Source organism: Coenobita brevimanus, chromosome 24 (genome assembly GCF_032717465.1).
Source record: "Coenobita brevimanus isolate Jiangsu-jjx chromosome 24, ASM3271746v2, whole genome shotgun sequence".
NCBI lineage: Eukaryota > Metazoa > Arthropoda > Malacostraca > Decapoda > Coenobitidae > Coenobita > Coenobita brevimanus.
This window is the reverse complement of record NC_136977.1, coordinates 4722158-4735801: the sequence shown is the minus strand read 5'-3', so window position 1 is coordinate 4735801 and position 13644 is coordinate 4722158. Positions and strand designations below refer to the sequence as shown.

General features: G+C 42.4%; 1 protein-coding gene across 3 annotated transcripts in view; it reads left to right on the top strand.

Moving 5' to 3' along the window:
• Nucleotides 1-8859: 8859 nt before the first annotated feature.
• LOC145393419 (uncharacterized) overlaps nt 8860-13644 on the top strand; it is a 14159-nt gene continuing 9374 nt past the window's right edge. The window contains exon 1 of one of the 3 annotated variants that reach the window (XM_080267513.1): nt 8860-8883. The gene's annotated coding sequence lies outside the window, so the exon portion shown is untranslated. The other 2 variants (XM_080267512.1, XM_080267514.1) reach the window with 2 other exon arrangements.

Below are 13644 nucleotides of genomic sequence, written 5' to 3'. Positions count from 1 at the left end.
ATCGGTGTAAAAAAAAATTGTCTATGAGTTTTTAGTGGTGTTTGGGAGGAAGACAGATATATAGATAGACAGATAAATAGATCCACAGACAGATAGATAAATTGATAGATAGATGGATGGATGGATGGGTAGCTAGAATGGTAGATAGATAATAGGCAGATAGATACAGACAAATAGACAGATACTCAGATAGGTCGATAGATAGTTAGGTAGGTAGATACTTACACAGATAAACAGACACTGACGGATGGATGGATGAATGGATGGATAACTAAATAGATAAATAAATAGATAGATAGGAAAGTGCTAAGGTGGTGGTTGATTTGGAGTGTCACGAGGATTTTTTTTTTCTATACACGAAACTATAGAGAGAGGGAGAGAGAGAGAGAGAGAGAGAGAGAGAGAGAGAGAGAAACCTTTCAGTGGCATTTTTTTCCCATAATAGAGAGAGAGAGAGAGAGAGAGAGAGAGAGAGAGAGAGAGAGAGAGAACCTTTCAGTGGCATTTTTTTCCCATAATAGAGAGAGAGAGAGAGAGAGAGAGAGAGAGAGAAGCTTTTCATTCGTATTACTTTTTCCTAGAGAGAGACAGACAGAGAGAGAGAGAGAAACCTTTCAGTGGCATTTTTTTCCCATAATAGAGGGAGAGAGAGAGAGAGAGAGAGAGAGAGAAACTTTCAGTGGCATTTTTTTCCCATAATAGAGAGAGAGAGTGAGAGAGAAGCCGTTCAGTGGCATTACTTTTTCCTACAATATTTATACTACAGACGATTTTCCTACAGTTTCTTTCAAGTTACGACATGATTTCCTTGTAAGTATGTTTGAGAATACGACCCGAAGTTACGACATGATTTCCTCGTAAGTATGTTTGAGAATACGACCCGCAGTTACGACATGATTTTCTCGTAAGTATGTTTGAGGATTCGAAGTTACATGATTTCCTTAAGTATGTTTGAGAATACGACCCGCAGTTACGACATAATTTTCTCGAAAGTATGTTTGACAATACGACCCGCAGTTACGACATAATTTTCCCGTAAGTATGTTTGAGAATACGACCCGTGATCTCTCATGATGCAATGATTGTAATGACGCACGAGCACAATTCACACAAGGAAGGATGTTACGACACTTCTGGGAAAACCGTGTGCTCGCCTCATGGAAGAAGTGTGGTGGTGGTGGTGGTGGTGGTGTTGGTGGTGGTGAGTATTGATGGGGTGGTGGGGCTGTGGTTGTGGTGGTGGTGGTGGATGTGGCTGTGGTTGTTTCATGGGAGGAAGCGTGTTACGATGTCTGGGAAAACCATGTGATTGTCTTATGGAAAGGATGTGGTAGTGGTGGTTGTGGTGGTGGTAGTACAACTGTTGTTACTGTTGTTGATGATGATGGTGGTAGGGTTGTGGTGGTGGTGGGGATGTGATGGTGGTGGTGGTGCTGTTATTGTTGTTGCTGTTGCTGTTGCTGTTGTTCTCATTATTGTTATTAATGTTGTTGATGGTGATATTGTTGCTATTGTTATTTACCGCTGTCGCTTTTGTTCTTGTTTTGTTGTTGTTAGTGGTGGTGGTGGTGGTGATGGTGGTGCTGGCGATGATGACGTTATTGCTGTTGTTGTTCTGTGGTTATCGTTGTTTGTTCCTGTTGTTATTGTTCTTGCAGTTGTTGTTTTTGTTATCACTGCTGTTGGTCTTTTGTCATTGTTGGTAATGGTCGTAATTTAAAAAAGAAAAAAGGCAGGGTACGCATCCCATGCCATTAACACCTTGCATCAGATCATGTGTGTTAATTTTCTCTCTCTCTCTCTCTCTCTCTCTCTCTCTCTCTCCCTCCAGTTCTGCTTCTCTTTCCAGAGATGTCTGGCAATGATAAGGATAATGAAAGTTATATCTAAGCCCTCTAATTCGAAAAGTCATTGCTAAGTACACACACACACACACACACACACACACACACACACACACACACACACACACACACACACACACACACACACACACACACACCAGAACATCAACTCCTATGACAAGCAGGTTTTTTAAAGTAACCTAAACACTAACACTCTCCCTCTCAACCTCCACACACTCCCTCAACCTGCATGCAATCCCCTCAACCCCCCACACAACCCCCTTCACCTCCACACAATGACCTCAACCCCACACACAACCCTCTTAACCTCCACACAATGACCTCAACCCCACACACAACCCCCTTCACCTCCACACAATGACCTCAACCCCACACACAACCCCCTTCACCTCCACACAATGACCTCAACCCCCCCACACAACCCCCTTCACCTCCACACAATGACCTCAACCCCACACACAACCCTCTTAACCTCTACATAATCACCTCAAACCCACTCACAACCCTCTCATCCCCCACACAACCTCCTCATCCCTCCCACAGAACCCTCTCAACCCCTACACAACCCTTAACCCTCACATAACCCCCTCAACTCCCAGACAACTCTCCAACCTCCACACAACCCCCACAACCTTTACACAAACCCCACAACCCCTACACAACCCCTACAAAACCTACACAATCCCTACAACTCACAAAACTCCTACACAACCCCCACAGCCCTTACACAACCCCTACAACTCCTACACAACCCCCACAACCCCTACACAACCTCCACAAGCACTACACAACCCCCTCGGTGATTTGAGATTTAAAGGAGGGATCCTGAACCCTCCCTAGTGACTGGAGAGAGAGAGAGAGAGAGAGAGAGAGAGAGAGAGAGAGAGAGAGAGAGAGAGAGAGAAGGAAAAAAACTCCAACAGAAATTCGCTTGATGGTGCCTTATGTGTTGTGGTTACGGCTCAGTCTGCTGGTGTGGCTGTGGGTGTGGCATTGGGAGTAGGAAGTCAACAAAATTATGCAAGACATGGATAACGCTGACTAAGCCGTCCCTGCATCACCCAAGAAATCGCCACCATTAATCCGGCATCCAGAAGCAACGCCCCACACTAAACCACATACAACCATCGATTTCACACCATTTCCAGATCCACAAAAGTTACGACCACCTCCCTCACGTAACCACGATATATTCTTGCAGGAAAATCGAAAAACAAAATTCCTACATTCCCTATTCCTGTCCATCCCACAAAAATAAGAAGGTATGAAAGAAATTTGATCGTAAGTTTGTCTATGGATCCGGATTCTCAAAATACACATAAGTTCAAATACCTGTTGTAGCTACGATTTTTTTTTTTAAATGAAAGACAAGGAAAACAGTGCGTAGAATCCTTCCATCTTTCTTGTTCTTCCTACGAAAATAAAGCGCAGTTACGCCCGTGAATCCATCGTAAGTTTCTTTGTACAAACGAGTACAGGAACCTGGCGAGTTAAATTGATGGTTGCGTGTCGTGGTCTGTGGGAAATGTTTGCATGGTCTCCCTGACAGTCACGCTAGTCAGTTCTCACTATTTTATTCAGTATTGTTCTAGACACGGCGGTATATATAGGAGTAGGTTCTTTCCGTCTACCTCTCACTAACGATTTTCGGCTGCGAGGTGTTTCACTTCTACATAGCTTAGCGAGGCCACACCACACCACACCAAAGAACACACCAAACCACTCACTCACACCACACCACACCACCCTCTCACACCACACCACACCACACAACACCACTCTCTCACACCATACCACACCACCCTCCCTCTCACACCACACCACTCGAAACCACCCTCCCACGCCACACCACGCTAAGGGCATTAACGGAGGGTCCAGAAGCTCCCACATTTTCTACTTTTGTACTTGCTGTTAACCCCCTCAGCACGATGACGTCAATTTCAACGTATTAGTGCTGACTTCAGACGATTTGATTCATCTTGGGGGAGACCAGGCTGGAGGGGTACCGTGGACATCGAATCTACTCCTTCATTACTAAAAATTCTTACTAAGTAGAATAAAATCGTCTGGATGTAGTAGTAGTAGTAGTAGTACAGTAGTAGTAGTAGTGTTGTTGGTGGTGGTGGTAGTGATAATGGTAGTAGTGGTGTGGTGGTGATGGTGGTGGCGGTAGTAGTAGTTGTTGTTGTTGTTATTGTTGTAGTTGTTGTTGTTGCAGTAGTGGCAGCTTAATTGTTGTTGGTGGTAGTGTTGTTGTGGCCCAAGGCTCAACTGAACGTGAACCCCACAGACTATAGGCTAGATTTGCCCTTCTTCATCAGTCCTCCATCCTAGTTTCCGGGGACAGGGAGGGAGGTGAAGGGCGTTTGCATAGTAATCGGGCAGTGGAGTCGCCCAGTCATACCTGTGCCACCACATGCAGGCGCCCCATTCCATATGGCAAGTATAGACCATAAAATAAGTAACGACAGTGAGGACACTTCAGCTTTGTTGGTGGAAGCTTCATAACTGACTGTGTCACTTCAGTTAATCGTCCCACTCCAGGAGTTGTTTGAGGTGGTGGCGGTGGTGGTGATGGAGGTGGTGATGATGGTAGTGGTGGTGATGGCAGTGATTGTGATGATGATGATAATGATGATTTGTTTATACAATGAAGGTTAAAATATCTTGAGCGCTATGATTCCTACCAAGACTGATAAAGGAGAACAGATCCTTAAGGTTTATCCCAACTTAATAAGTCACGCGTAAAAAAAAATCTTCATGGGATAAAATACACATATACAGTATATACAGGTAAACAATGGATACAGGAAGCTGACTCACCGTACTTCTTGGGATCCATCTCAGAAATCATAAGATCTGAATAAAAAAAGAAGGAAAAGAAAAATCAGCTAATACATTTCGTTCCGCCTCACACCCACCCCAACCCAACCCCTCAGCCAGGTACCCACGACACCTGTGCCACCTTAACACTCCCAGGTTCCTATGACTCACCTTCACCTGTCTCAAATCGTCTGGTTGTCCCCCACCAGGAAAGGTTCACGGTACCACTGTTGCCAGTCCACCTGTCAGTCCAGCGGGCTCACATTCAGAAGAACCTACAGTACAGTGACAAAAACTGCTATACTCCGTTCACTTTACCCTGGCCTAAAATTACCATCTCTCCATCTTGAACGCTGATTTATAGCAAAAGTTTACCGTCAGAGCATGGTGCTAATCATGAAGAAGTGCTGTGGAAACCATACCACTGCCTTTTTTTGCCACTGAGGTATGTGAAATAAGCTAGAAAAGGACGAAGATCTGGACCAGCTTAAGGTGAAGGAAGTATAGAGTTCTGTTCAAAGTTGAATGGAATCGTCGGTACGTCGTAGGAACAAAGCACAGAATAAGTCACCGGGTTGAGGGTGCTAAGATATGTGCGTGTCTCAACCATAGGAATTCCGCCTGTGTGGTATCATGCCGAACCAGATCTCTGTTATCACGACAAACCTCTTCAGGACGATTACCTGTTCTTATTTCACTTTTTTATATCATATTATCTTATTAATTAATTCATTCATTCATTCATTTATTTACAGTGCTGGAGAGGAACTCCTTCATGAGGTGGCTCCGATATGACCGGGCGGTGGAGCTGCCTGGTTATATAAACGTCCCTCACTTCCCTCCCTATCCCCCGAAAAGAGAATGGCAGACTGCAGGGAAAGGGAAAACTTAACTCTCTCTCTCTCTCTCTCTCTCTCTCAGCTGAAGGTGAGTATACGCGACTATCATATTAATACGAGTACTTGTCAGCTCACTCAGGGTCGGGACGACTCTGGCAGTATGTTCCAGATAATGGCAGACGATTTTGTTCAGCTGAGAGGACGTGTTAATACTGGTACGATTAACCCTCTCACAGTCTGGGCAACTCTAGCATTGAATTCTAGCTACTTCCAGACGGTTTTATTCAGCTGCGAGTGAATCACAGGAGCCTGAGTGCCTCCCTTCCCAGCACTACTTCGTTCTGGGAAAAATAATCAATACATGATGATGTATTGATGACGTTTTGATGACGTCATGGTAGCGTTGCGATGTTGGCATACTGTAAACGTCGATATGAAAACGAAGCTGAAACGATATAAGCAGCGTACTGGCAAATGTATGATTTTATAAGCTAACAAAATTGCTAAGAAAAGGATGCTCCGAAATTTATGCCAGTTAATGTACGATTCGATGACGTAATTATGACGTCATTGGTGAATTACGAGCTCAGTCATTCTATCTATTTCTCATGTGTGGATCGATTGCAGGGTCCGCTGAGATTCATGAATAAGCCTTCCCTCCTCTCTCTCTCTCTCTCTCGGTCAATGCTTCAGAGACAAAATACAGCACCTATTCTTGTACCGCTAAACTTGCTTGCTGCAGGAATAACAAGACAATCTACACTCTCCTTGACCTTCTTGCAACAAACAAACGAACAAGTAAATAAATAAACAAGATTGCGTCACAAGCCTCAGGTAATTGTACCTTTCTTCGTGAGTTCCAATCCCGGTCCTTAAGTTCGAAATGCTCGTAAGAGAGATGGATAGGATAGACAGATAGATGGATAGTGATAGACAGACATAAGTAATTAGATATTCTGTACATTATCGCCATCGTAGCGGACGGGCCAAATCAACCGTCTAATCTAACTACACCTGATCATTAACGGAGCTGAAAGGTGTTACAGATCTTTGTCAGACTGGAGCACATGAGCTTTGAACCCAGTGACGTCCCTTTTTAGTTTATTCATGCCGCTACGACAGGTAAGTGATTGTGAGTGCGTTCGTGAATCCGAAATAAGCCCCCTGGTGCATGGACGGCAAAGTTGATGACCTTGGGATTTGACCGTGAGCGGGTAACAAAGCTCAGACAAGCCCTGCCATTACCATCCCTACCATCACCATCACGCACCAGCAGCCTTTTTTTATCTTTTTTTTTTTTTCAAACATTTCTACTTATTTTTCAAGTCTACATACTTTCTTTTATCATCATCATCTTTATTACTAGTATTGTTATTATTATTATTATTATTATTATTATTATTGTTGTTCTTGTTGTTCTATCTATCTATTGCCAGACGCCATAATCCCATAAGGGGTGGCCATTTGACTTTGAGTTAGTTGTTTTACGGGGAGGGGCACTAACCCTCCACCAACCCACTTGTTGACACGTAGGGAACACGTATGGTTTGGTTATATGGTTACCACCCAGAGTTGTAAATTGTTTCCTGGCTTATTGTTGCTATTATTATTTTAGTTTTCAGTCTATTTTTTTCAAAGATACCAAGCCCTTCCATTACCATCTAGGACTCCGCCACCATCATATACACACTCCCCCTCCCCCCCAATGTGCAGAACTTCATTTTCTACTTTTCTTCATCTTTGCTAATGATGAAACTGGTAGCGGCACTGAGAGCACAATTAATTGAGATTGCTGATAACTCACCACCATCACTACGACCTCGTTGCAAGAAGGCCTAGCTTTAAACAGTTCCATATTCACGAATATCAAACGTCTTCGTAGTAGCGAAAACCAAACCTTTTCGTAGTGGCATTCCTCGACGAACCGCACAATGGGTAACATGACAGCGCTCGTGGCATCACTTCCGTATTGTTTGCTTCTGAAACTTGTACGGTCTGGCCTGCAGCTCCTGCATACCCCAGAGAGAGAGAGAGAGAGAGAGAGAGAGAGAGAGAGAGAAAATGATGATGATGGTGGTGGTGAGAACAAGAACAGTTTATAGTTGCATAAGAGGGTTCTTAGCATCATTTTCTGAACGATTTGTTATGCATATCTCGGTATTCCATTTTTCCTTTTTTGTTATTTTTTTTTATTATTAGATGTTGAGAAGAATCGAAAAATCTTAGTCACTTTGTAAATAAGGGTCCGAATTTTATGAAAGTAACTAAGGGACTGAGATGGATTTTACTAGTTTACTCAGTTTTGGTCCGACTGTAACCAAACCTGGTGAAAGGGCTGTGAATCAACCAAGATGGTGACATTATTATTATTATTATTATTATTATTATTATTATTTAAGAACAGTGGGTAAAACTTCAAGGTCACATGACATTATTATCTTAAACAATTTTGAATCTGATTTAGACCAAAGTAAGTGAAAGTTTTGCAGGTAAGGCAAGAATAAAGAAATTCTATTTTCAAAACAATCAGTCCAAGGACAAGGTCACAGGACAAGGCCAAAGTTCGAATTGTATTTATGTGAACAAACTAAAAGTTTTGATCTGATATGGACCAAACTTGGTGGAATGGTTCTGGGTCAGTCATTGGGTTGACCTAATGTTCTTTAGAATAACAGATAAAAGGTCAATGTCACATGCAAGGGCAACTTACAGTTTTGTCCGATTTAAACCAAAGTTGGTGGAGGGAATCAGGGTAAGCCGAGGGTGAAGGCATTCGATTTTCAGTACAACCAGCAAACGTCATGGTCACAGAGTAAGGTCAAAATCTTGCCAGCGTATATTGTAGTGTACTAGTATTTATCTGATGTTTGTCTGCATCAGTTGTGCTTACCTGCAATAATTTTCACTGTACAGTTGCCAAGGATCTAATGTGAAAACTTAAGATGATTCCTGGGCTAATTTCAAATGGGGTTCAGTTCTTACCCATTTACGGAGCTGCAAATATTCAATTACTGATGATCTTATGGGTGAATTATGAGGGAAATGGTGTAAGTAGCGAGTAGTGTTTTTGTGTAAGTGAACTGTAAGACTGTAAATATTCCTGTATGTGTGTGTGTGTGTGTGTGTGTGTGTGTGAGACGTTACGCCAGGCGATCCCTCCCTCCTGCGTTCAACCAATGGGAGAATGGTGTATGCCTGGTGGTCCCTGTGCGTTCAACCAATGGGAGGACCGTACTCCTGCTACGTCACGGAGCTCCAGCCTTGTCCATCCTCCGTATAAATATCTTCTGAGGCAACGCAACCCCAACCTCGCCTCTCACCGCCATCACGGGCACGGACGCAGCGCGCAAAAGTCAGTAAGTTCACGGGTTTTGCAGTGGGAGGACGAGTGTGTCGCTTGCCTGAGGATTAATTTTTTGCCTTAACTTCTCTTTAATTCAAGGTAAGAATACAAGCAGCATCCTTACCGCGGTTTTGGATTTTTCGCTCAGCCGTGGAGTAACTTAAAACTGAGTCTTGTAAGCGTTAACTTTGTATCTTCAAGAGAACGCGAACATACTGGCTCACTTGTCCGAGTAGTGGTGTTTACCTTGAAAAATTCTTAAGACTGATAAATTTCACTATTTTTTACAGCTTAATGCGTATGTAACTCACCAGAAGATTACAACTTCAGGCTGTTAATTCTTCCTGGTAAATAATGACAAATCTAGCGTACTGTGACTTGTTTGGACATCGAGGGACTGGAGTGTAAACAAATAAAAGAAGGTAGTAAAGTTATGAGAGAAGTTGATGGAAGAAAAAAGTGGTTATTTTATTAGAACAAAATACGTTGAACAATATGAAAACTTCGAAAACGTTGTGATCCTACAATGTTTCCTTTTTTCTAGTGCAAGAGTGAGCGAACACATAGACATACGGACAGCAATGCTCCATCTGTCTGTAACGAGCCGTGAGCGTTTACGGAACCACGAACGTGTATGTGCGTAGTTGTTGAGCTTTCGTACTCGGCTTTGTGGCATGGGAGGCTTCGTAGCACCTCTTAATTAGTGATTTCGTTTGCATATTACACTTCAGTATTTTTGATATGTAATTTATAGGTTTAATATCGACATAATATTAATCGGAAACATACCGGTAGACACATATGTAATGAGCAGAATAAATCGCTAAGGAGGAGTCCGATGCCTCTTGTAGCGGAGACGAAGCAGACATATCCCGAAACCACAACTTGACGATGGTATTCTTGACTTCAGAGCTTACGTAACACCTCTTCCACTGCGGCGACGTATTTTTCATTTTAATCGAGGAGACTATGCAGTACTAAGAGGAATGTATAAGAATGAATAAGTTAATGAAGCCTGAATCTCTCCAGTTAGAAGTACGAAAGTGCTAGAGCTTCAGTGCCCTTCGGTTAATGACCTGTCTCGAGGTATCGAGGTATGGTGTGTGATGTGTTGATTCACTGAAGTCTGTCTAAGTCTAAGGGAGTGAAGCACCTCGTGTTCGGAAAACGTTAATGAGAGACTGACGAACAGGGCCGCTCCCAGTGATGGTCCTTCATCAGAAAATCCCCGAGGCTGAATAATAACGTCTGGAGATACAAAGACAAACTGAAAAATACGTCGTCGGACTGAAGGAGAGAATAATGTCTTTTTATGTTACTGATGCAAACTGTCAATATTAATTAAACAGATACAGCCTACATGGTGACCCATAATTATACGTTTCCACTCTGCCGATTGCTTTCTTGTGTGTTGCTAGCAGTAGCGTAGCTACCGGGGGGTGAGGGGGGGCATACTCCCCCCACAACTTGCTGACTCCTACCCAGACGCCCCCCCCCCTCCACTGAAAGTATCAGTATATCAGTTTTCTGGTCACTCATAATAGGAGGCGAATTAAGCCATTCTATGACATACACATTAAAACGATCATTATATCTACTTTATCTTCTGTACAATGTTGTAACATTTACAGTTTAAAATATTCCCTTTCAGTGCAGGCTATGTTGATTTTGTGTAATTTGATACTCTATGAGTACTGGAAACTTAGGCATTTAATTACTATTATATTATTATCATTTTGAGCGGGCAACATATACAGTAGGTGATATTTTCCTTACATTAATAAAATATGCATTGCAGTATATCTTTGTCTACTCTTTTGTCACAGCATTTCGCTGTTTTGGGGTTGCAGTGGAATTCTGACGCGATATATAGACAGTACTGTAATACAAGTCGTAATCACAAAAGCATTTGTTATCAAGTGTTGTAATAATTCTGAAATGCTTCGTGTGATACTCTGGAGTAGTAGTAGTAGTAGTAGTAGTTGTTGTTGTTGTTGCTGTTGTAGTAATAGTAGTAGTAGTAGCAGCAGCAGCAGTAGTAGTAGTAGTGGTATAATAGTAACAGCAGTAGTAGTAGTAGCAGTAGTAGTAGTAGTAGTAATGTAAGTGTATTAACAATAGCAATACAGTAATCACACACACACACACACACAACTCCCCCACATCGACATCACGTCCCTCCCCACACGCCCCCACCCCCTATGGCCAGACGGCTGGCAAACACCACTGGTTGGGAGGACGAGCCTTTCATTTCCTACTCCTGCCACACCCACGCCCACACCTGTGCCGTCTCCACAAAACATATCGCCAGGTGAGTTTCTATTATGTGAAGCGTTATTTTCGGACCAGCCTGCAAATACCACGTGAAAGTAAGGTGTAACGTGGAGGATAAGTCGCTAAGGGAGATGCGTTACGGAATCTCCTGTGCCAACGAGGATGCGACTCTGAGGGCAGTATATTAGGTACCCGGTAGCTCTGATGGCTTCCTAACACCTTTTCTTTAGGGATTTATTTTGCTTATTGAACGCTGACGTCGTGTTCTGCTACCTATGCGTTTTCTGTACAAAGCACAATTGATCTCAGTAACGGCGCAAGAGAATAAGTGGGTGTGATAGGCAGAATAAATCGGTAGGGAGGTTATGCTACGATGTCTTTATGTCATTACGAGCGAGGGCGAAGCCCTGGCGAGTCTCTCGTCAAGTAGTGGCACATTTTCTCACATACGGGCGGCCCAACCCGGCCCGGCCGCATATTTCCGGTCTGTATAATTATGTATTCATCTCACCTGGAAACCTTAGCCAAGAAAGACGCTCGCCCAGTCGTTTCAAAATTAATCATAGATTTTTCTCGAAAATATGTTCAATGTGCTTCCCAGGCAAAATTATTTGTCTATTATTCTGACCTCACTTATCCCACTAAGGTTGCTTGGCTGAAGTGGCTGGCTGTGGTATTGAGACGAATACCCATACAGGACGGAAATACGCGACCCGGCCCAACCGTAACGCTTTTGAGAAACATATCTCAGCAGCCACAGAGCCGATCACTGCGTGGTTTGCACCAGATGATAGCCCCATTCTTTAAGATTTGTTTTTGAGAGGTTTCATCACACCCAGGCGGTGCATGTGGCACGTGACACGCGCAAAGTGCAACATGTCGAAACTCTTCAAAAGAGAGCTACGGACAGTTTGTCGTAAAGGTGTGAAACTTGGTAGGTAGATAGCCATCAATATACTTTAGGCATCCTCGAGGTGTAAGGCGACATTTCAATACTTTCGGATTTAAATGTCCTCGCTCGTACCTCGCCGACAAAGGCTTTTCACTGGTTCTAAGTGGCCTTGGAGATTTCGTGATACCTGTACTTAGGCGATTTATTCTGCACATAACACATTAGTATCCTCTTTCATGTTATTGGTAGACGAGATGTTAACACGAGAGAGAGAGAGAGAGAGAGAGAGAGAGAGAGAGAGAGATTCAAAGACACAATACGCAAAATAAATCGCAGAGCATGAGGCACCTGTATTTCTGCATTCCATGAGAAAGAGAGAGAGAGAGAGAGAGAGAGAGAGAGAATGCCAAGGAGCAATATACAAAATAAATCGCTAAGGGAGAGATGCTAGGACACTACGCAAACCACTTCCGAGAAATTCGCAAGGGGTCGATGTCGCTGCTGGGAAATGTCAGGCGGTTGTGGGTGACTGGAAATTGTGTTTTTGTTATTATTATTACTATTATTATTATTATTATTATTATTATTATTATTATATTATTTTATTTCTGTTAATACTGTTGTTATTAGTATACCGTGATATCACTGTTATTATTATCATCATCATTATCACTGCAACTACGCGGGTGGGAGGGATCCAGTTGGAAAATTACAAAACTATTTCAATATTATTTTGCGACAAACGAAGAACAATGTGTCAAGGTTTGTTTGAAGTTGCCAGCGTCACTAGAACTTAAGCGATGGAGAGAACTAAGGCGGTATTATAAGTGGCATGGGAAAGCTCTTAGCACCTCTTCCTTAGCGATTTATTTTTCACTTTCTCTGTTATCATATTTTATATCCTTTTTGATATCGACGTTATTTACACCGATAGCGTAGGAGGGAATATTGAAGAGTAATGTGTAGAATGAATCGCTAAGGAAGAGGTTTTACGCAATTTCCAAAGACACTTATTATGTCCTGTTATCCACCTCATGATCGGCACTACTCTAATATTCTATTCCAGCTGAGGACAGGCGATTTTATTCAGCTGAGAGTGAGTCATAGGAGCCAAGGATGAGTAACAAACAGGTTCTCTTGCACTGCCAAACACACATTCATTTCCCAAGCTCGCCCACTCTCTCTCTCTCTCTCTCTCTCTCTCTCTCTCTCTCTCTCTCTCTCTCTCTCTCTCTATATATATATATATATATATATATATATATATATATATATATATATATATATAAGGAGTACCTTTCACTTTGTTAATCCATTCTTCTACAGTTTGGCTATATAGTGTTTAGCTTGCTGTAAAAATGACGATACAAATATAAACAAGGCTGAATCAGAAGTTCTTTACGTGCAAAATATATATATATATATATATATATATATATATATATATATATATATATATATATATATATATTCCCGACAGTCACGGTAGCCCCATCTTCAGTACCTCTTATATTTTCAACTTAGGCTCTCCATGAAAGTATGGTTCTGACGTGTATGGCAAACAAGGATAAAAGTATAAACAAATAAACAGTTAGAAAAGCATAAACA